Source organism: Bufo gargarizans, chromosome 2 (genome assembly GCF_014858855.1).
Source record: "Bufo gargarizans isolate SCDJY-AF-19 chromosome 2, ASM1485885v1, whole genome shotgun sequence".
Taxonomy (NCBI): Eukaryota; Metazoa; Chordata; class Amphibia; order Anura; family Bufonidae; genus Bufo; species Bufo gargarizans.
This window is the reverse complement of record NC_058081.1, coordinates 531,030,274-531,055,794: the sequence shown is the minus strand read 5'-3', so window position 1 is coordinate 531,055,794 and position 25,521 is coordinate 531,030,274. Positions and strand designations below refer to the sequence as shown.

The 25,521-nt window shown below is 45.0% G+C and overlaps 1 pseudogene; it reads right to left on the bottom strand.

The window, feature by feature from the left end:
* Window positions 1-2,552: 2,552 nt before the first annotated feature.
* LOC122926117 lies at window positions 2,553-23,945 on the bottom strand (annotated as a pseudogene).
* Window positions 23,946-25,521: the final 1,576 nt, after the last annotated feature.

Here is a 25,521-nt window from a genome sequence, read left to right as displayed (position 1 = left end):
ACTTTTATTTGTCCATACTCACAAGACAACTTCTTTTAAAACGCATTAAAAGTCCCAGCGTCTGCTGCTTTTGCCCGACCCGGGTTTCACGAAGCTCTAGGAGGAAAAGGACCTTTGGTGATGTCACTGCACTCATCACATGGTCCATCACATGAACCATTACCATGGTGATGGACCATGTGATGAGTGCAGCGATGTCACCAAAGGTCATTTTCCTCCCAGGTCCTCAAAGAAGAAGAAAGAAGACAAGTCGGGCTGCGCGAACAAGTGGATGAGGTGAGTTTAATATTATTATTTTTTTAACCCCTCCATCCCTAATTTACTTAGCATTCTGTATTAAGAATGCTATTATTTTCCCTTATAACCATGTTATAAGGGAAAATAATAAATAATAAAGATCGGGTTTCCATCCCAATCGGCACTTAGCAACCATGCGTAAAAATCGCACCCCATCCGCACTTGCTTCAGGATGCTTGCGATTTTCACACAGCCCCATTCACTTCTAAGGGGCCTGCGTTGCTTGAAAATATAGATCATGCTGCGACTCATGTTCACAGCCCTATGGAAATGAATGGGTCCGGATTCACTGCGGGTGCAATGCGTTCACCTCACGCATTGCACCCGCGCGGAAAGCACGTGCGTGTGAAAGAGGCCTAATGGTGAGATACCACATAACTGTTTCTTTTTCTTAATTTCTGTTCCTTTTGTCTGGTTTACATTCCACATATCACCAGATCTTATATTACTGTATGCCTCTTTTTCCTGAATATTTTTACATTATACCTGTTCACTTTGATTCGTACAATGGTGCATTCAGTTGAAACTGATTTGTGATGTTGTATCTCAATAAAATACAATTATAAAAAAAAAAAAGAATGGAGATCATTAGCACAGACCGCTCACTCATTGCATCAGAGAGTAGGAACCAAGGATTTAGTGGTCACTAACAGGTTGTACCTTTCTCCTGCTTGATCAACTTCTGGATGCTGCAGTTTAAAGGGAACCTGTCACCGGGATTTTGTGTAGAGAGCTGAGGACCACTTGCATGCTTTTATTGTGTAAAAAAAATAATATTTGGTACATATGCAAATTAACTTGAAATGAGTCCTGTCCCTAACCCATCTCAGGGACAGGACTCATCTCAGATTAATGTGCATATGTATCAAATAGCACAAAAGCTATGGGGACTGGGTATTGGGGATGTGCTAGCGGCCATCTAGCAGCCCATGTCCTCAGCTCTATACCCAAAATCCTGGTGACAGGTTCCCTTTAATAGAATATCAGTTTGCTGTCTTTATCCAAAGAGCACCAGGTGCAGGGTCCTTACTGCACTATAGACTCAGACATCACTCTGCAACAGGGGCCTGTGCAGTGGACCGCATTGGAGGCACAAGGGAAGAGAACGAGTGTGGCAGAATGGTGGTGTCACAATGGTTTCTGTTCTACTGTAGCAGGGGGTGCATGTATTCTCCTGGTGCACACCCTGGTTGCGGCCTTCTGCTAGGTAGAAGATGGGGTGCAATGGTTTTAAGAAGGTGGGGTGCAAAGCCAGGAAACTAGACAACTTGGGGTCGGTAGTGAAGTTCAACAAATAACAGAAGTCTTTACTGAAGAATCAGTTTTTAACAACCATCCACATAAAATGTAGAAACAGTCCTTAAACAGTCCTAATAGGTTCTGGGCTCAATCAAGAGGATTATTTCCAGGTCCCCTTAAGATGCACTTTCTTGTATCAGACTTTCCTACACTACAATCCAGCCTGTAGGAGCAATTCTCACAAAACTTGTCTACTGTTCCCACATCGGGGTGTATGCCCTAAGGCAGAAATGCAATCTGTCACAATGGTATGACTGAGAGCCAGAGGCCTTTTCTTGGCTGCTCAACCTTCTCAATGGTTCTTTTCTACACTCAGTCTCGTGGGTTCATTGAGGTCCTCCACAGGTCTCTAAATGCTGACTGTGTATGCCACAGGACTGCAGTTTCTCTAGGATGCTCACACTTTCAACATCTACCTCAGACTAAATCACTCCACAGGAAGGAGCCAAGCTCAGGGACTAAGGCCCAGCCATTCCTGGATACAGTAGTACCACCTGGGATTACTCCAACAATTCAGCCAGAAGGTACCTGCAATTCAAATAACATAGTATAACACCTTATAATAGATTAGAAAATATTTAAAATTTAATTTTTTTATTATTTAAAATTTGAAAAAGTTGTCTTTTACACACATTGAAAAAAAAGACAGAACACATTAAAAATGTAAAGAGTTTCTAACAGGTAAATTTACATAGTAGATCAGGACAACTCAGTCACAGATACAAGCAGCTAGTGAAGACTGCACCCGCAGCCTCAATAAATACATGACAGCATTCATAGCTCACTATTGCACTATCATCCTTGCCTGAAAGATACAGATCTCATCCACAGGCTCTTCTTACACTTCTGTGTATTCACAGCAGGCCATCATTCTCTCTCAGGCCTCACAGGGAATCAGGAATTACTAGATTTCATGATATGATGAACATTCTGTAGCGTGGAGCACCCTTTTCAAGTCACTGAGTCTTGCCAGAGTTGTTCTCTGCCTTAGTGGGGTGCTTGGTGGAGTTCTGCACAATCCCGGGGTGTTCAAGTACATCCTTTAGAGGCAGCCTGTGGCTGGGGTTGTGCTTCAGCATTTTAGAGATGAGGTCTCTGCCCCCCTCCGAGACATAAGGAGGGTATCGAAACTCCACCTTTGAAATTCTGCGGTATGTTTTCTGGTGCGTTTCAGCTTCAAAGGGAGGCTTCCCAGAAACTCGTAGAAGAGAACGCCGAGACTCTACAGGTCAACCGTTTTGTCATGCATTCGACCCTTAATAATTTCAGGGGGCAGGTAGTCCAAGGTTCCACACAGCGTGGTCCTCCTGAAAAATGAGGCATGCACTGACCACCCAAAGTCTGCAATCTTCTGCTCCCCGTTGGACCCCAGGAGGAGATTCTCAGGCTTGATGTCCCTGTGTATCACTTTTTTGGAGTGACAATAGAGAAGTGCATCTGCCAGCTCAGTGGCAGATTTCTTGTCATCAAATTTTTTGCACCTCTGAAGTTCCTTGTACAGCTCCCCATGGGCGGTATAATCCAAGATAAGGTGGACTCTTGTGGCATCGTGAAAATAACCATAAAGCCTGAGAATGTTTGGATGCCTCAAGTGAGACTGGATTTCCACCTCTCTGTGTAGCTGATGCTCCACCCAAGCTTTCTCCAGCTGGGACTTGAATAGACCCTTCAGTGCCAGGATGAATTTACTCTGCTTCTCCCGAGCCAAGTACACATTGCCAAACTTTCCTTTTCCTAAAGGACGTCCAATCTCAAAGTCTTCAAGACACCACTACTTTTTTTTTTTACCCTCTTCCTTGGGAACGGGTGTGGCCGGAGCCATGTTCTGTTCAGCAGCCTTCTTTTCTACATCTGGTCCCACTGAGCTACTGGTCAGTGTTGGGTCCTTGTTCTCATTCACCAGCTGTGGTTTGCATGGATGTTGTATGGGAGCAGTAGGCTTTGGTTGAGTCTGATTGGTCGGCAGTGCAGTTTGTTGCTTTTGATTGAGTACCAAAGCCTTTTGAATCGGGACTCTCTGTGGCATGTTGGATGAGGAGAGAATTCTCTGTGGAGCCGTGCCATTTCCAGCTTGTTTTCCCTGGGTGGCATGTTGCTAGGTCACTGGAATACTTTTTGGTCCATCAGCAATAGAGGTCAAGCACATTACAGCCAGAAAATCCACTGCGGTTCTCTTTGGCTGATCGCTGATCCATAGTGTCCTCTCTTAGCGCAGGGAAAGCCAAGCAGGACACATCTCAGTACACACAGGAACTGTCCTCCTCACACAGAGCGGTTTGTTACAAGCAATGAGGCCTTCTTCTTCCTCCGACCCCCCGGGGCCTCGTTCACTCCACACCCCACATCCACCAACCGCTCGTCTCCTAAGCGATTCAAAACCTCCCCTACATTAGAAAATATTCAACATATGAAACCCTATCATTTTCAGGGGCCTAATGGGTCATTGCACCTGAACACTACCCTGCACCAGGGGTACGTAAAATACTGTGCACCAGGCACCCAGATACCACCCTGCACCACTGTGGGGCCCTCAGTCACATCTAGCGACTCTGATTCTCCAGAAGTTTCTTTTGTTCATTTTCTTATGTTGCACAGATAGTTAACTCCAGAGAGGCAACTGCAGATACAAGGCTTCAGGACAATAAATTGGACAGGACACAAAGCTGCGGCATTTGTTTTCCTCGACATTGGTATGATGGATAGTGACAGCATTAGAGATGATATCTGACACATCCTTGGCTGTGTGACTTACGGCTTCACTCTCACCAAGTGCGCAAATTGTTGTTTTAATAGAAAGCGAATTTCTACCAACATTATACACTCTGGGCCATCACCTCTCCTGAGTAAAAAGTGACTCCACCCACTACTCTCATCATACTGTGTTATCTCTGACCCCAGCACATGCGCATTGTAATGTTTGCATTAACCCCTTCATATAAGAATCATAAATACCTCAAGCAACCCTCAGCCATACAACTGAAGGAAACATTATACTCAGTGTAGACCATTCTATATTGATTACTTATCTTAACAACTTAAGGACCACAGGTTTATACCCCCCCAGTGACCAGGCCCTTTTTTACAAATCGGCACTCCACAACTTTAACGGTTTATTGCTCAGTCATGCAACTTACCACCCAAATGAATTTCACCTCCTTTTCTTCTCACTAATAGAGCTTTCATTTGGTGGTATTTCATTGCTGCTGACATTTTTACTTTTTTTGTTATTAATTAAAATTTACCGAAATTTTTGCAAAAAATTAAATTTTTCACTTTCAGTTGTAAAATAAAAATAAAAAACTACATTTCTAAATAAATTTTTCTCTAACTTTATTGTTCTACATGTCTTAGATAAAAAAATGTTTGGGTAAAAAAGAAAATGGTTTGGGTAAAAGTTATAGCGTTTACAAACTATGGTACAAAAATGTGAATTTCCGCTTTTTGAAGCAGTTCTGACTTTCTGAGCACCTGTCATGTTTCTGGTCAAGGTTCTACAATACCTGTCAAGGTTCTACAATACCCAGACAGTAGAAAACCCCCACAAATGACCCAATTTCGAAAGTAGACACCCTAAGGTATTCGCTGATGGGCATAGTGAGTTCATAGAACTTTTTATTTTTTGTCACAAGTTAGCGGAAAATGATTGATGATGATTTTTTTTATTTATTTTTTTCCTTACAAAGTCTCATATTCCACTAACTTGTGACAAAAAATAAAAACTTCCATGAACTCACTATGCCCATCACGAAATACCTTGGGGTGTCTTCTTTCCAAAATGGGGTCACTTGTGGGATAGTTATACTGCCCTGGCATTTTAGGGGCTCTAATGCGTGAGAAGTAGTTTGAAATCAAAATCTGTAAAAAAATGCCCTGTAAAATCCTAAAGGTGCTCTTTGGAATGTGGGCCCCCTTGCCCACCTAGGCTGCAAAAAAGTGTCACACATGTGGTATCTCCGTACTCAGGAAAAGTTGGGCAATGTGTTTTGGGGTGTCTTTTTACATATACCCATGCTGGGTGAGATAAATATCTCTGTCAAATGACAACTTTGTATAAAAAAAATGGGAAAAGTTGTCTTTTAGAGAGATATTTCCCAGACTTCTTCTCACGCTTTAGGGCCCCTAAAATGCCAGGGCAGTATAAATACCCCACATGTGACCCCATTTTGGAAAGAAGACACCCCAAGGTATTCCATGAGGGGCATGGCGAGTTCATAGAAGTTTTTTTTTTGGCACAAGTTAGCGGAAATTTTTATTTTATTTTTTCTAACAAAGTCTCCCTTTCCGCTAACTTGTGACAAAAAAATAAATTTTACATGAACTCGCCATGCCCCTCACGGAATACCTTGGGGTGTCTTCTTTCCGAAATGGGGTCACATGTGGGGTATTTATACTGCCCTGACATTTTAGGGGCCCTAAAGCGTGAGAAGAAGTCTGGAATATAAATGTCTAAAGAAAATGTACACATTTGGATTCCGTGAGGGGTATGGTGAGTTCATGTGAAGTTAGTGGAATATGAGACTTTGTAAGAAAAAAAAAATCTATTTCCGCTAACTTGTGACAAAAAAAATGTCTGAATGGAGCCTTACAGGGGGGTGATCAATGACAGGGGGGTGATCAGGGAGTCTATATGGGGTGATCACCACCCTGTCATTGATCACCCCCCTGTAATGCTCCATTCAGAGGTCCGTATGTGTTTTGCGGATCCACGGATCCATGGATCAGATCCGCAAAACACATACGGACGTCTGAATGGAGCCTTACAGGGGGGGTGATCAATGACAGGGGGGTGATCAGGGAGTCTATATAGGGTGATCACCGCCCTGTCATTGATCACCCCCCTGTAAGACTCCATTCAGATGTCCGTATGTGTTTTGCGGATCCACGGATCCATGGATCGGATCCGCAAAACACATACGGACGTCTGAATGGAGCCTTACAGGGGGGTGATCAATGACAGGGGGGTGATCAGGGAGTCTATATGGGGTGATCACCCCCTGTAAGGCTCCATTCAGACGTCCGTATGTGTTTTGCGGATCCGATCCATGGATCCGCAAAACACATACAGACCTCTGAATGGAGCCAGCCTTACAGGGGGGTGATCAATGACAGGGGGGTGATCAGGGAGTCTATATGGGCTATATGTCATTGATTATCCCCCTGTAAGGCTCCATTCAGACATGCGGATCCATGGATCGGATCCGCAAAACATATACAGATGTCTGAATGGAGCCTTACAGGGGGGTGATCAATGACAGGGGGGTGATCAGGGAGTCTAATATGGGGTGATCAGGGGTTAATAAGTGACAGGGGGGGGGGTGTAGGGTAGTGTGGTGATTGGTGCTACTTATTACAGAGCTGCCTGTGTCCTCTGGTGGTCGATCCAAGCAAAAGGGAGCACCAGAGGACCAGGTAGCAGGTATATTATCAAAACAGCGTCTAATATACCTGTTAGGGGTTAAAAAAATCGCATCTACAGCCTGCCAGCGAACGATCGCCGCTGGCAGGCTGTAGAACAGCTTGTTTACCTCCGGTTCCTGTGAATGCGCGCTCCTGTGTGCGCGCGTTCACAGGAAATCTCGCGTCTCGTGAGATGACGCCGATCAGTGTTAGTGTGACCTGGCAGAGCCGCAGCATTGACGCCGATCGGCGTTAGCGAGACGGGAGATGGTTAAAGGGGTTGTCCGGGCTTTTACTATTGATGACCTTTACTCAGGATAGGTGATCAATATAAGATAGGCGGGAAACCGACACTTGGCACCCCTGGCGCGCACATTGTGAATATGCTGTCTCCCTTCTCTCTTCCTGTTCACCACTGCTTTGATATAGACAGCAGTAAACAGGAAGAGAGAAGGGAGACAGCACGTGCACACTGTGTACACCATCCCCTCATACAGCTGATCGGTGGGGGTGCTGAGTGTCAGGACACCACTGATCAGATATTGATGACCTATCAATATAGGAGTCCTGGATAACCTCTTTAAAGGAAACCTGTCACCTCCCAAAACCATCCCAAGCCGCCAGCAGTACCTGCGTGTAGCCCTCAGTGTGTTTCTTATGATGCCTTTCTTCCTGAAGGCAGATGCAGCAAAAGTGCTGAAAACGTTGTTTTATCCCCTGCCCGGCGCGCTTCTCCACACATGCTTGAAGTCAAGGAGGCAGCGGCCTCTTTGCTTCAAGTCATGGTAACCACGCCCCCTTCCCCGCCCCTTCGCTGTGACTGACAGCCGGCTGTTTGGCAAAGGCAGCTGAACTGTCGTGCATAAGCGCTGTCAGTCACAGCGAAGGGGCGGAGAAAGGGGCATGGTTACCGTGACTTGAAGCCAAGAGGCCGCTGCCTCCGTGACTTCAAGCATGTGTGGAGAAGCGCACCGGGCAGGGGATAAAACGTTTTCAGTACTTTTGCTGCATCTGCCTTCGGGAATAAAGGCATCATCAGAAACACACTGCGGGCGGCTTGGGATGGTTTTGGGAGGTGACAGGTTCCCTTTAACTAAGGGAGCATTCACACGACCGTATAAATGGATCTGCATCCGTTCCGCAAATTTGCGGAACGGGTGTGGACCCATTTATTTCATAGGGGCCGCAAAAGATGCGGACAGCACACCATGTGCTGTCCGCATCCGTTGTTCCGCTCCGTGGCCACGCAAAAAAGATAGAGCATGTCGTATTCTTGTCCGTAGTTGCGGACAAGAAAAGGCATTCTCTATATAGCACTGGCCATGTGCGGTCCGCAAAATGCGGAATGCACACAACCGGTATCCGTGATTTGCGAACAAACACTTACGGTCATGTGAATGCTCCCTAAGAAGGATGGGACACAGGTTTAGTAAGACCGCAGAGTGCACCTGTCTTTGCAAATATTATTATATTGTTATATTGGTTATCACATCCACATAATTGGTATCTTGTGTAGGATGTTTATTGTGGCACTTGTTGTCCGCTGAAGGCATCCTCCATTGTATGCATTTTTGCTGGGGATCGCTATTAGCAACGGGCCACAAGTGCAGGATTTGCTCCCCTGTATACACATCCACAACTGCATGTGGGTTTCACACCACGCCATTTTTTTCAGTTTGTTTGTATATAGAGATCCTGGAGGGGTATAAACTCCAATTTTAATGTGCCTGTTTTCCGTCCACAGGCCACATTTAGGTGCACCTGCGAGGCCTGGCCCATATCAGCCAGTCTTGAGTGGGACTCGCAGACTCCTCCCTCCTCCCATTGCTAGCATGGCTACATGCTGGAGGTAACTGGTGAGCTGTCTGTGAGTCGGACCTCACGCCACTATAATTCGCCCACTGGCTCCTGGTATTGCCCATACGGCACAGGTAGGTGAGTGTTAGGACCCGAGCTACTTGAGAAATCTTGGCGCGGTGCTCGGGCACAGACATGTCCTTCACAGTAGGATATGTTGGCTAATCTCTCAATTTTAACATCAGTTTGAGGGTTAGTAAGACCGCAGAGTGCACCTGTCTTTGCAAATATTATTATAATATTATATTGTTATATTGGTTATAATATTATATTGTTATATTGGTTATCACATCCACATAATTGCTATCTTGTGTAGGATGTCTATTGTGGTACTTGTAGGCCGCTATGGGCTATCCTCCACTGTATGCATTTCTGCTAGGAATCGCCATTAGCAACGGGCCACAAGTGCAGCATTTGCTCCCCTGTATACACATCCATAACTGCATATGGGTTTGAGCACCTCCTGCCTGTTTCACACCGCGCCATTTTTTCAGTTTGTTTGAGCACAGTGGATTATACTGCAGAATTGCCACAAATCTACAGTTAATCCATAGCAATATCTACATGTGTTCTACCTGGACTTTACCGCAGAGTTGACAGGGATCACCAGTTATCAGACATGTTTGGTTGCTGTTGATAAAAGTGGCGCAGGCTGGTATTTAGTGCATGGCGGTCTATATGATCATTTAATAAATATGAAATAAATGTAGAAATAAGAAAAGCACCAAAACCTTTCAGCTGCATGTGTGAGTATATAGCTGTGTATGCCCGGCTAATAGCTCAGCAGTATGTATACAGTATATATCTAAACGGATATATAACTACTGTACCCCTATATGTTCCTTTTTTCGTGGTCTGGGGAGTCCAGATCCTATAGGCGCGGTCATCGCCCCCTATATATAGTGCAGCAGGCAGTCAGGCAATTCTTTTAAATTGCCATTTTTTGCTATTTCAAAGCTTCTCTGTCTTTTTAGTGATTTTGATTTTACTTTCATTAAAATTCTCTTAAATTATTTACTACACAATGCGGCTGAATATGAATCTACAATCTCAGTATTAATTACCCACTCAATTTGCTCAGGGAGTTTACATTTGTGTCAGTAAAACCACAGCAAATTCTCCACCCACAGCGACTGAAGATTACAGCTATGGAAAGTTACAGCATCCGTTATTAGGAAGTCACTCAAAACCGCCATGCAAGCAGTGATGGCAGTGGGTGCTGTGTGCCCCAGCGAGTGTGAGCCTATAACCATTATAAAAGAAGTGAAAAATGCTTAGTCGCACACTGCTATAGATATGATGTATGATTCTCTAGGAGTTGGCTTCCCACCCCTGTCAGATAATAGGAAAATAACTCCAGAGATTCCACGATAAAAGTAATTTTTAAATCATGCGTATTTGTTTATTGTTCAATCCGAGGTTGTTGTTACGTTTTGGCCTATTTAAGCCTTTATCAAACTATAACAGAATAAAAGGATAACATAGATAACATGATTTTGGTAGAGTACAAAATGGCAGTGGTCAGTTTAACATGAAAACAAGAAGTCACATGACATAAATACTCCAGATCATATGGTCTGACAAAATCATAAAGGAAATAAATCAAAGAAACATAATGTAGAATAAACAAAGCAATATGACATGAAAACAGAAATGCTTGCATCCATGATGTAGATCTGTATCTATTAAGCCACTGGAACATAGGGTGAGTCTTGAAGGTTCAATCCAAAGGTAAGTATAACGGTACTATATCAAAATGGTATGTTAAGGAGGTGAGAGGGACTATAGTACAAGAGGTAGCATACAATGGATATGCAAAGTCTACACACCCCTGTTATGAGACAAAGATAAATAATTTCAGAACTTTTTCCACCTTTAATGTGACCTATTAACTGTACAACTCAATTAAAAAACTAACTCTGAAATCTTTTAGGCAGAGGGAAGAAAAAATATAAAAATAAAATAATATGGTTGCATAGGTGTGCACACCCTAAAACTAATGCTTTGTTGAAGCACCTTTTGATTTTATTACAGCACTCAGTCTTTTTGGGTATGAGTCTATCAGCATGGCACATTTTGACTTGGCAAGATTTGCCCACTCTTCTTTGCAAAAACACTCCAAATCTGTCAGATTGCGAGGGCATCTCCTGTGCACAGCCCTCTTCAGATCACCCCACAGATTTTCAATCGGATTCAGGTCTGGGCTCTGGCTGGGCCATTCCAAAACTTTTATCTTTCTCTGGTGAAGCCATTCCTTTGTTGATTTGGATGTATGCTTTGGGTCGTTGTCATGCTGAAAGATGAAGTTCCTCTTCATGTTCAGCTTTCTAGCAGAAGCCTGAAAGTTTTGGGCCAATATTGACTGGTATTTGGAACTGTTCACAATTCCCTCTAGCTTAACTAAGGCCCCAAATCCAGCTGAAGAAAAACAGCCCCTTGGCATGATGCTGCCACCACCATGCTTCACTGTGGGTATGGTGTTCTTTTGGTGATGTGCAGTGTTGTTTTTGCGCCAAACATATCTTTTGAAATTATGGCCAAAAAGTTCAACCTTGGTTTCATCAGACCATAACACCTTTTCCCACATGCTTTTGGGAGACTTCAGATGTGTTTTTGCAAAATGTAGCCTGACTTGGATGTTTTTCTTCGTAAGAAAAGGCTTTCGTCTTGCCACTCTACCCCATAGCCCAGACATATGAAGAATACGGGAGATTGTTGTCACATGTACCACACAGCCAGTACTTGCCAGATATTCCTACAGCTCCTTTAATGTTGCTGTAGGCCTCTTGGTAGTCTCCCAGACCAGTTTTCATTTAGTTTTTTCAGCTATTTTGGAGGGACGTCCAGTTCTTGGTAATGTCACTGTTGTGCCATATTTTCTCCACTTGATGATGACTGTCTTCACTGTGTTCCATGGTATATCTAATGCCTTGGAAATTATTTTGTACCCTTCTCCTGACTGATACCTTTTAACAATGAGATCCCTCTGATGCTTTGGAAGCTCTCTGTGGACATGGCTTTTGCTGTGGGATGTGACTAAGAAAATTTCAGGAAAGACCAACTAGAGCAGCTGAACTTTATTTGGGGTTAATCAGAGGCACTTTAAATGATGGCAGGTGTATGCTGACTCCTATTTAACATGATTTTGAATGTGATTGCTTAATTCTGAACACAGTTACATCCCCAGTTATAAGAGGGTGTGCACAATTATGCAACCACAGTCACAATCCTACTACTACATCATATCGTATTCTTCCGACACATCCCGAGGTGCAATTACAATTCTGTTACATCATATCTTATACACCAATCACACTCAGAGCTGCCATCACAATTCTGCTCTTATATAATTTCTTATACTCCGGTCACATTGAGAGCTTCAAACATCATGTTTTATACTCCAGTAACATCCATAGGTGTAGTCATGATTTTGCTGTTACATCATGTGAAAACAACCAGAAGTTGCACAGTCTAGAGCTTTATGTGAAAAATTGTGCAGGACACGTGTCATGGATCACCAATAATACAAGTTGTCTCTAGAATAAGGAACTGCACTCAGACGCTACTCCCAACCCACTTCTGCATATGCAGAGAGTCCCAGAGGGGCTGGTGCAGAGGATGAGCGTGGTAGTGGCCCTGATGAGATGTGAGTTCACTCAGGCTGTCACTCCCTGGGGTTTGGTGCAGTGAAAAGATGGAGTGGAGGAATCAGGCAGACACAGAAAAATAACAAACTAAATGCCATACTGAGTGCAAATTACAGTACATCCTGCTGTTGTCTGTACAAGTTGCAATGTCTCTGTCCCCAGATGATGAGGTATGGTGGCAGCAAAGATGGCAGACAATAGCACTCTAGAGTAGCACCCCCCCACCCCACCCCGCTCTCTCCTGATTTCCCTCTGCTAACAGCAATAAGCTGGCACTTGTGGCTAAAGGTATTTGCTTGTGATATGCAGACTTTTGAGTGCACCTGTCCTGATCTGTGGTGATGGGTCTTAACTTGTTATCCTACACCTTGCAGCAGAGTCTGTATAGCTGTAATACTGATCACTCTGCTGACTCTGTACGCTGTAGCTTGCAGATCTTCTAATACCTTGGGACCCTGCAGTCTCTCTGGAGTAGTGGTCCTCACAGACAAGCTGTAACTTCAGTCCCAAGGCCCATGGAACGGGAGTAGATGGATGTGCTCCTTCACTCCAGGCTTGCTCAGCTAACTCTCTTTAGAGTGTTTCACGGCCATGAACGGTCCGTGGAACCACGGGCGGGATTCCTGCTGAGAGCAGGAGCGCACGGCGTCATAGCAACCAATGAAGCCGTGCGCTCCTGCTCTCAGAAGGAATCCAGCTCGTGGTTCCACGGACCGCTCACGGCCGTGGGCATTTGGCCTTACTGGCAGGAAGTAGGACCATCCCACTCTTATCAAAAGGGGATGAATGAAATGGTGCGTTCCTTTCCTAATGACAACTATACCTTATCATTCATTCCTAAAGCATGCGACATAAGATGACATTACAATATATAATAAACAATTGCAGAATTGTCACTTTTGTATACTGGCGACACTGGACTCTTAACAGAAATCGCATTCTCATGCTTTCATTCTCGATACAGCTTCCTCTTACATCATGCCTTATGCTCCAGCCACATCCAGACGAATTGTCACAATTCTGCGGTTACTGTATATCATGTCTTATACTTTATTCACATCCAGAGCTGCAGTTCCAATTCTGTTACATCACGTCTTATACTCCAATCATGGAGCTGCTGGATATTCAGCCTCTCTTGGTCTTTTCACTGTGGTTTCAGAAAATAGAAAATGACCCTCACAATGAGCGTGTCTCTTGTCCTCTGTCATGTAAGATGTGCTGGCATGGTGGCTGTCGCACACCTAATCCTAGTGTAATATTTTCCAATCAATAGAGCAATTCTCTCCGTTTATCTGCAAGACCGGAGCGCAGTGGGGTCCATTAATTCAGCCTCTTTGCTCTGTCAGGTCGGCAGTTGCTAATCAGCGCACTCGGGCTCAATGTAAAATATAAATATCATCCTGTCGGTTCTGGAACATTCATCATCATAAACACAAATCATCAGAGGTGTCCCCTGTATCTGCTTCTAATGATAATAAACCATGCAGGACGGTGACTGAGCCGCACGGATGACAATAAACCACACAGACGGCGGCTGGAAACAACGCAAATTAATCTGATCGTAACGTTCACATCTGGAGCCAGGAAGGCCCATACGGTTATTCCAGAAGGTTTAGCAGAAAACAATCAAAGGTCCTGAAAGCTAAAAGCAGAAAATTATAGACAGCAAATAAACAGAACACTGTAAAATGGAATGGACACAAGGTTAATTATGAGACAATGTGCATTCTCTGAACAAGTGTCCTCCAGACTCCTGACAACCCCTCAGCTGCCTCCTGACAAGTTCTCAATCCCTTTCTGACATCCTCCCAGCCATCTCTTGACATCACATACCTGCAGCCTCCTCAACAACTTCAAGCAGCCTCCAGACAACATTCCTGCCACCTACTGACAACCTTAGTGACATCATTGACAACTTCCCAACTTTCTCCAGAGAAGCTCCAAGTCATCTCCTGACAAGCCCCTGACATCCCCCCAGCCACCCTCTGCAATTCTTGTAGTCTTCTAACAACCAACTTTCCACCTCCTGACAACCTCCATGCAGCCTCCTGACATCGCTCTTGAAACCTATGAGCAGTCATATGACAGCCTCCCAACAATGTTTTAGCAACATCCCTGCCACTTCCTGACAACCTCCTTGTTGCTACCCATTAAGTCTTTACATCTATCAGTGCCCCTGCAGATGATGTTAGCCCATAGCGTGGCACTGTGGTCTCTGAAGATGATGCTGCCTCACAGCTTGGCTCCTGCAGGTACCATTCATTACCTCACAGCCTGGCCCTATCAGATAACACTGTATCACAGCGTGGCCCCTGCAGATGGTGCTACCTTATAGCGTGGCTCCTGAAGATGACACTGCCTCACAGTTTGGCCCTTGCAGATGCTACTACCTCACAGCCTGGCCCCTGCAGATGGTGCTACCTTATAGCGTGGCTCCTGAAGATGACACTGCCTCACAGTTTGGCCCTTTCAGATGCTACTACCTCACTACCTGGTCCCTGCAGGTGGTGCTACCTCATAGCATGGCCCCTGAAGATGACACTGCCTTACAGTTTTTCCCCTGAAGATGCTACTATCTCACTACCTGGTCCCTACAGGTAGTATCTCATGGATGGCACTACCTCACACACTCACTGGTCCCTGTAGATGGCACTACCTTACCTCTAGTCTGATCTCCACTGAGATTATAAATGACTTTACCCCTCCATTCACAGGTTTTGTGACCTTCTTTGCCATTGTGCTTTAGTAAGTCTATTAGTTCTGCGCTTCTCCAGCTCCAAGAGAATTATTGAAAATCCAGAACCATAGGGCTCCTTGGGACAGATTTATTGACCTTGTAGCTGGTGTAAACTTTTGTTGGGCTAGGCATAGATCATTTCTTTAAACAAAATCCAGATGCCCTGACATTAGCAAATATCGGCCCATCATGTCCTCTGCTGTAGATCTGGAGGTGTCCGCGTCATCACTGAGGGCACATAATTGATTGCTTAGGATCTCAGCAGCACTAAAGCCTCCACCATTATCCCCACTTTCCTCCAGCAAAACATTAAGTCCGTGAAATGAATGTAAAACTGGAGACTTTTTCAAAGTTTTATTAAAGCAGAAACTTATTTTACTTTCCAAGAAATGAGTGTAAGATGGAAGGTGAGAGATGATGGATGGTGTATTACAAAGATGGATAATGACAACTGAGTAAAGGTCGCAGCGATTAAGTGCGTCCCGCAGAATCAAGAAATCCATTCTCATCACTAAAGAGAAGTGTCAAAAGCTGACGTGTCCCCTTTATGTAAGAATGATGGTGCGGAACAAGTCATAGAGGAATATGCAACGACATTAACAAGCCGGTGACGGCCGTGATCTATTCAATGACCAGCCGCCGTCTTACTACACAGCGGCGTCTGCAGGTAAATCCTCACACAGAGTGATGGATTCATGATCCGCAATCAAATCTGGAAATGATGATTTAATATATTGTCCAAGAAAAGATGAAAATTACAATGAAATGATGGATTATTGCGGCTTCATATAGGAGAGACACAACCTTGTGTAATAGATAAAACCTCACACTCAGGTAGTATAGATGCAACATCATATAATAACAATGCAACCTTGTGTACCAAGTATACACCTTGTGAAGGTATCAGCACCCTACGGCACTCCAGTTGTTCTGAAACTACAACTCCCTGAATCCTCTATTCACTTTACTTCTATGGACGTTGCAAGAACAGCCAAGTAAGTGTGCATGTTGGGAGTTGTAGTTTCACAGCAGCTGTAGTGCCGAACGTTGCTGATCCCTGATCTAGTGTATGCGCATTACCTAGATACAGCCTCATGTAGTATAGATACATTATATCATAATGATACAACCTTGCGTAATAAATGCATGCAGTAGCCCAGTGGGGCACTGCAAAGGGTTAACTATTGCTACAACACTTAAATGTTATTATTAATGGCTAAATATGTTTTTCCTATGTTATGCAATTTTCATGGCAAGTATAAACAGGCAGCTATTTGATTAAAATGTGATTATTTATGTCGTCAGGGTGTTGGACCCAGGTTCGCCCCTGTTTAGTTTGTTAGAGAATCTGGTGTTTGTAGAGGAACAAGACAGACATGTCTGAGAGAAGCTCTACATACAAGGCCTCAAGTTCCAGAGAGGTACATCTTGAGAAAGTCTAGAATCTGCAAGGCTTTACAAACTGTACAGACTGTTTATGGCACCTGCCATAGTTTGTCTTAATCTGCACACCTCAGTTCAGGAACTGCAGTAGGAGTTCATGCCTCCCAGGTGTCCCTCTTTTGGAGGGACAGTCCCTTTTTTGGAGGGACAGTCCTTCTTTTTGACCCATGTCCCTCTTTGATCTTTAAATGTCCCTCTTTTTGACCTGGGGAATTAATGCATAAATGTGCATGAATAAATTTACTAAATTGCTCCTTACTAAAGTGTCTGTATGGTTTCTACCTGTATATTAGACCAGAACTTCATTATTTTGTGCAATTTCTACTTTCAAATATCTATAATCTGTTAATTTATGTACTAATATTTAAGCGGATATTGAAGTGCACAAACAAAAATTGCCCCAGGGGCTCCACATGCTGTAAAAAATAAAGGAACTTATACTCACCTAACCAATCCCCAGCTACTGCACTTGTGACGGGGGTCAGTAATTATGCTTTGGGCTGAGTTAGATTAGTATGAAAAAAATTGCTGTGATGCATGCCGGCATATATTGTCCCTCTTTACGATTTTCAAAAATTGGGAGGTATGGGAGTTAAGAACTTAACTGCATGCCTATGGTTGCCTGGAAAGACTGCAAAGAATATGTAGAGATTGGAAGTACTAGAGATATTAGAAGTATTAGGGCTGTTTCACACGAGCGGATGCCGTGCATGACATCCGCTGCGTGAATGACAGCCAAGACCCGATGCGGACAGCAGAAGCACGGAGCATTAACATGATTGATAATGCTCCGTGCCTCTCTGTGACCTCTTTACTACGAAATCACGGTGACAACTTTATCTCACTGTGATTTCGTAGTAAAGAGATCACAGAGAGGCACGGAGCATTATGAATCATGTTTATGCTCCAAGTCTCTGCTGTCCGCATCGGGTCTTGGCTGTCATTCACGCAGCGGATGTCACGCACGTCATCCGCTCGTGTGAAACAGCCCTCATTACAGTACCTCCATCATTGTGTTGCCCGTGTGCTCCCATTGTGGATATTGCTGCACTGTAAGATTATCACATCTGATATGGCAGGTAACAGACATGCGGCGCAGAGGGGAGGGAAGAGGAGTACCCTTCCACTAGAGAGAGGGAGGAGTGGTGACCCCTATTTCGCCTGGCACTGGCACCTGGCTGCCCTGACGTCCCTAGACGGGCTGCTAACCCGTACGCCGTTCACGTGCCTCGTCCCTGACTTACCCTAGGTAGTGAGTCGGACAGTGGGAGCCCTAGTCCTCACCACTGACACCTAGGGTAACAACAGGGAAAGAACAAACAACACAAACACCGCAAACAATCCCCGAAGGGAGACAACGACAGGAGTGAACCAGAGATCCAACAGCTCCAGTTCCAACGGCTCCACAGCAACAGTTGTCCACCTGAGTTCAGAATAGAATATCTGGAAGCAAGGTCTATATCTGGCAACAAGGGAAGCAGAAAGGGAGAATATATAGTGGCTGGGAGTGGCTGACAGAACAGCTGAAAGGAAAAGCTACAGATTCCTAAATGGGACAAAAAGGATGGCAAACCTAAGCAGGAAAATCTGGACAGGAAACCATTCTCACCATTAGGTCATGGAGCGATCTCTTGAGAAAATGAGAGCATAGCCACCTGCTGCGACCTTCTAACCCTAGGCACAACAGGGTCAGCGATAGGTCGCGACACCCTCATGACAAAGATCCTTCTGAACTGGGATTTTGCTGCTACTTGTACTACAACTCTCATTATCCACTCAGTAAAGAAACGTTACTTATTGCAACCAACCAGCCTGATCGTTGTCTCTATACCTTACTGGCCATTCATCCATTTTCCTGCCTTGCACCCTAACCAAACATTTACTATCAAAGGCAACCCAGCTACCAGTCTGGAAGAAGGCCCAATACCAGCGTGTTACCGAGGGAAGAATGGGTCCACCCTCCACCCACTGCACTGCCCCCGGGAGCGGCAGAGGGAGGACTGCCATCGGGAGCTGTGAATAGTACTATCCCTCTCAGGGCCACAACTATAACTGCAACGGGCCCACTGGCCACGCCTGGGGTATCCCTTACCCCTTTGGAGGTTTCTACGAAATATGTCCCTCATATAGAGCAAGTAAACGTGACGCCAGCTGCGGTTAAGCAGCGGAAGCTCAACGCTCCCTTTGTAGATGGTAATGTTGGTACCCAAAGGTAGGATTGCCAGAGTGGTGCAGGGTGGCGTACAGTCTCTGTAGATGTTATGTACACGGTCCACGAAGTTCCCACCTGGATATCCATGGATCCCAGACGTGATGTGGTCCGAAGCAATGCAAAAGGGGTAAGTGAATTTGGATGATGGAGGAGTGGAATAAATGGAGTCCAGAACAGTTGCTTTTACTTGGCATAAATGGGTAATCCAAACAGCTTCCAAATGATATCTTGGTCATCAGCAGGTATTGGCTTAACTTTGGCAGGCAAATATTTCTCTGCAGCTATCTCAGCTCTGCTATGCAGTAGCTCTCTCACTCTCAGTAGCTCTATACTTGGCTGGATAAATAAGAAACTCTTCCTCTTCTGCTGGAACTTAAGTTAGCTGTAGTCTGTTTTATAATCCTAGGAACTTCTTGTCCTGGCTTTAGAGTACCTCAAGCTTTAGAGCAGCTTGGAAGGAGGCATTGCAGGCCCAGGAGGGGACAAGTAACCATGTAGACTTCAGAGGCAGGGCATCTGGGCCTAGCAGAGCAGGCAGCGCTCTGCTAGCCAGCACACAACCTCTCCCTAGGAGGGGGTAGGATAGACTGACTCACTAACTAACTAAACTCCTCCCTCTAGCTACAGAGGGCTGGAAGGAAGCCAGAAGGTTCCTTTCCAGGGAAGATAATACTGCCAATGTTGTTGCCATGATCTGCTGGTGGACCAATGTCATTACACTTGAGCACAACAGTTTCGGAATAAATATGCACAGTATTGGAAATACATTAGGTGAGATAGATTAGCACATTGAAATGGTAGCAAGGTGTCAAAAGAAGTAGTAATGGCACTCTGGGTCATTACATAAGTCCCATCTTCTGCTCCCCTTCATTGACTTGCTGCATATACAGCCTCATCCAGCAAATACATACCCTCATTACCTAGATACATACTCTTGTGGTATGGATACAACGGCATGTAATAGAGAATTATTCTTATTCAGCGCATGTTGTTAAAACATGACCTAGATGCAACACCATATGTACATAATGTTGTGTAATAAAGAGACAACGTAATGTAACAAAGCTACAACCTCATGTAGAATAGAACCTTGTCTACATGTGTCATACACTTTGTAATTGTGTAATGTGGACACTAGTGTTGATCACGAATATTCGAATTGCAAATTTTAATCGCGAATATCGGCACTTTGAGAATTCGCGAATATTTAGAATATCGCTAAATATATTCGTAATTGCGAATATTTGATTTTTTTGAAAATACCAGTTCATGCGAATTTTATGCAAATTTTCGCAATCAAGAAAATAATGCCTGGAGATTACGAATTCGCGAATTCTCGAATATATAGCTAATATTCACCCAAATATTAGCGAAATATCGCGAATTTGAATATTGCCCCTGCCGCTCATCACTAGTGGACACCACTTCACTAACGTGTGAGCTAGTGTGGGTAAAACCTCATGTAGAATAGACAAATCTCACATAGTGTAGGTACGACCTCACAAAATATGAACAAAATCTCATGTGATGTGGGAGCACAACCTTTCACTTAATGTGGAAATGACCTCACACGTTGTTTGGAAAGTCCCACACTTAGCCTGGAAGCTATCTGAATTAGCATAGACACTTAACTGTACATAGTGTTTGCATGAACTCATACAGTATAGTGTAGAAATTACCCCTCTATTACTCACTGTTCCTGACTACCTTTTCATCTAGCCCTGTTTAGTCTGCTTGATACATGTGGCATACCTTCCAACTTCTAAAAAGCCTAAGGAGGGATTTTTTTTACACTAAGCCACGTTTATAACTCTAACCCAATGCCTATCTATTCATGCTCAATTCTGTCCAGTCCTGTTGGTGTCTCCGCACAGTAGAATGCCCCTTAGTGCCCTCTTCACTTTAGACTGCTCCCTTAGTGCCTCCACACAGTAGTAATGCTCCCGTAGTGCCATCTTCACATTACAATGTCCCCATGCAGTAGAATGCTCCCTACGTGCCCTCAGGCAGTAAGAATGTCCTGTAAGTCCCCCCCCACACACACAGTTATGCCCTTTTAGTGCCTCCACACAATAGAATGCCCCTTTAGTGCCCCTTAACAATGTACTTATAACTCCACTCAGGGGCCCTGCTGGGAGGTAGCATGTGCCCCTGGAAGCATAAATGACAAGAAGCAGCAGGTGCGCACCCCTATGGGACGTATAAAGCTATCTACAGACCCCTTAGTAGTAATAAGGCGGATCTATAAGTCACTATTAATAACATCACTCCCTCCCACAACCGCCTCCAACATACAGTCCCATGTAAATAACATCACCCTGCCCTAGCCCCCTTCCACATTCAGTTCCATGTAAGTAAAATCACTCCCTCCCACAGCCCCCTCCAACATACAGTCCCATGTAAATAACATCTCTCCCTTCAGCCCTAACATACAGTCCAAGTTAAATAACCACAACTCCCAGAATTGCTCTGCCTCTCCCTTCACTTACCTCTCCTTATATAGCAGACATCACCACAGCTTCTTCCCCAAGGACTTCTCCTCTTCACTGCCGTCCTCTCCTGCACTGGTCACATGATGGTGACATCATCGCAGGTCCTTCTCAACCACTGCCTGTTTTGCTGGTCATATGAACTGTGATGTCACCACAGGTCCTTCAGCTCTTCTAGTGCATTAGATTCAATTGTATTGCTGTTCTGAGGATGGCAACACAGTTGTATCTAGCAGGCAAACAGGACATTAGGAGCCTGGGACCAAACATAACTACCCCAGGCCCCGAATGTTTTAACCTAGCAACGCCCCTGGGTATGGCAGAAGGTCCAGGCCTAACACAATGATATTGTGGCTTGGACTCATACTATTCTCTGTTACATGAACCGTAATTGTATCACCAGGCCATTGACCTCATAAGTGCCGTGTTTTCAACTTCTTTGCTTACTTATGTCTATGAGCTGGCTGATCAAGTGGCCCATTATGGAGCCTGTCAGCTAGATACAGTACAGACTTCTAGTCATCTAGAATCTCTAGTCATCTGGATGCACTTCAGTTTCTTGTATCTGCTGCACCTGTGATTCCAAAAGCCTTCACTGAGCCTCTTCAATCTTGTTACTCTGCTTCAAATTCCAAGCCCTCCGCCACAGTATGATGGGATCCTAAGACCTATAAGGGATTTATAAATCAATGTACCATTTTCTTTTGTGCCTTCATCAGTTTTCTACAAATGAGGCTAATGTGGTTTACATTATACAGGTCCTTCTAAAAAAATTAGCATATTGTGATAAAGTTCATTATTTTCTGTAATGTACTGATAAACATTAGACTTTCATATATTTTAGATTCATTACACACAACTGAAGTAGTTCAAGCCTTTTATTGTTTTAATATTGATGATTTTGGCATACAGCTCATGAAAACCCAAATTTCCTATCTCCAAAAATTAGCATATTTCATCCGACCAATAAAAGAAAAGTGTTTTTAATACAAAAAAAGTCAACCTTCAAATAATTATGTTCAGTTATGCACTCAATACTTGGTCGGGAATCCTTTTGCAGAAATGACTGCTTCAATGCGGCGTGGCATGGAGGCAATCAGCCTGTGGCACTGCTGAGGTGTTATGGAGACCCAGGATGCTTCGATAGCGGCCTTAAGCTCATCCAGAGTGTTGGGTCTTGCGTCTCTCAACTTTCTCTTCCCAATATCCCACAGATTCTCTATGGGGTTCAGGTCAGGAGAGTTGGCAGGCCAATTGAGCACAGTAATACCATGGTCAGTAAACCATTTACCAGTGGTTTTGGCACTGTGAGCAGGTGCCAGGTCGTGCTGAAAAATGAAATCTTCATCTCCATAAAGCTTTTCAGCAGATGGAAGCATGAAGTGCTCCAAAATCTCCTGATAGCTAGCTGCATTGACCCTGCCCTTGATAAAACACAGTGGACCAACACCAGCAGCTGACATGGCACCCCAGACCATCACTGACTGTGGGTACTTGACACTGGACTTCAGGCATTTTGGCATTTCCCTCTCCCCAGTCTTCCTCCAGACTCTGGCACCTTGATTTCCGACATGCAAAATTTGCTTTCATCCGAAAAAAGTACTTTGGACCACTGAGCAACAGTCCAGTGCTGCTTCTCTGTAGCCCAGGTCAGGCGCTTCTGCCGCTGTTTCTGGTTCAAAAGTGGCTTGACCTGGGGAATGCGGCACCTGTAGCCCATTTCCTGCACACGCCTGTACACGGTGGCTCTGGATGTTTCTACTCCAGACTCAGTCCACTGCTTCTGCAGGTCCCCCAAGGTCTGGAATCGGTCCTTCTCCACAATCTTCCTCAGGGTCCGGTCACCTCTTCTCGTTGTGCAGCGTTTTCTGCCACACTTTTTCCTTCCCACAGACTTCCCACTGAGGTGCCTTGATACAGCACTCTGTGAACAGCCTATTCCTTCAGAAATTTCTTTCTGTGTCTTACCCTCTTGCTTGAGGGTGTCAATGATGGCCTTCTGGACAGCAGTCAGGTCGGCAGTCTTACCCATGATTGCGGTTTTGAGTAATGAACCAGGCTGGGAGTTTTTAAAAGCCTCAGGAATCTTTTGCAGGTGTTTAGAGTTAATTAGTTGATTCAGATGATTAGGTTAATAGCTCGTTTAGAGAACCTTTTCATGATATGCTAATATTTTGAGATAGGAATTTTGGGTTTTCATGAGCTGTATGCCAAAATCATCAATATTAAAACAATAAAAGGCTTGAACTACTTCAGTTGGTGTGTAATGAATCTAAAATATATGAAAGTCTAATGTTTATCAGTACATTACAGAAAATAATGAACTTTATCACAATATGCTAATTTTTTTAGAAGGACCTGTATATGTTTTTTTTTAATCTTAGGACAGACATGTGTTTATCCCAGGCATGTTTAAATTCACTTACTGCAGATTTCCCAACCACATCTGCTGACATTGCTCCTAATTTCAGTTTGTGCCCCCTTGTTCTGGTGTTTTGCTTCTTATTGAGAACACTTCCCTCTTCAACCTTATTTAAACCTTTGACATATTTGAAGGTTTCAATCATGTCCCTTCTTTCCTCAAGGCTATACAGATTAAAGGGGTTGTTCAGATAGTATAGTGATGACTTATCTTCAGGATAGGTCACAAATATCTGATCTGATCAGCTGTTTGAAGAGGAGGAGGCACTCCATGCTAGTGCTACTTCACATACTGGAGCTGAGGGGAGGCCAGCATGACGCTGGTTTGGTTGGCGAGGAGGCAGGCATTCCTAGGGTTAATAGGGGTGTGCTGAGAGGTAGTAAAAAGGGTGAGTGATGAGGGGTTAGGTGCCATTTTGTTTTGGGCAGTTAGCCAACTAACTCACTCACCATGTCTGTAGAGGAAATGCTGGCCCAGATTAGGATGGAAGCGGAGGCCCGGGGACCCAGATGGTTGAGGGAGCAGTTAGGAGGCTTCCTTCAGGGACCCCCATTGACGGCGGTAATCCCTGATGAAGGGGCTAGACGGCCGCGGCGGGTCCAACCGCCGGCGCGCTTGAGCCCAGATGAAACCCCAAGGGTCAGGCACCGATTGCGGAGTCCCTCCGGGACCCTCCACGGCACGGAGCTGCGCAGCAGACTTCAGGTAGGTGCTCCCGCCATGGGAGGAATCCGGTGCAGCGGCGGGCCCCTGAGCAGAGCGGGGATTTAACCACCCTTCCCCCACTCTCTGCAGCAGTTGCGGCTAGATCAGGACCAGGGTCTGTGGATTCTCCCAGGTGTCCCGGCTCTGGGAGGTCTGCTCAGTGAGGGAGAGGGTCTGCTGGAGGACGGGCTGTGCAGGAGGCTTCCCAGGACGTGCACAGGGCAGGTGGGTCAGCATCGGTGCAGACTCAGGCCGGGGGGAGGATGATAGGCCTAAAGTGGATGACAGGGCTGGGGCGAGGTGTACGTGTGTTTTGAGGGTCCGCTGGGGGCGCACTTAAAACAAGAAGTTAGGGAACTGATCTGGAAAGGGGAGTATGTGAAAATATTTTCCCTACTCCCGTTGGAGAGGTTTCAGTTGGACAAGGGAAAGAAGGAGGAGGGTAAGAAAGAGGAGGATGAGAAGCAGCGTTATCGCTTGATTCCGCGGACGTTTGCAAACTGGTTGCAGGCGTTTGCAATTTTGGCCACCGTCATTGGAGAACAAGCGCCGGAATGTTGTTTGGGTCTGTTCTGTTATATGGACGTGATATGAGAGGCGTACAAGGTTTATGGTGGTACGGGTTGGCTCCGGTACGACGAGCAGTTTAAGCAGAGAAAGGCGGTCCGGCCCAACATACGGTGGGACCACAAGGATATTGGGTTATAGTTAAGAGTTACTGCCCCGGTACGGTCCGGGCAGCCCTTTCGGGGGGAGGCTGGAGGGTCAGGACAAGGGAATTTCGCGGCGGCATCGGCAAGAGGGTTGTGTTTCCTATTCAACAAAGGAAACTGTAAATTTGCTGCAAAGTGTAAGTGCACCATATGCGGTGGATCTCATGGAGTGAACCGCTGCTTCAGGTGAGGTCGACAAAGAGGGGGGGACAATGTTGGAAAAGGGTCTGACGCCGGTGCGGGTGGAAAGGATGGCATGCTTTCTAAATAGGTACCCGCATTGGGAAGCGGCGAAGTTGCTGG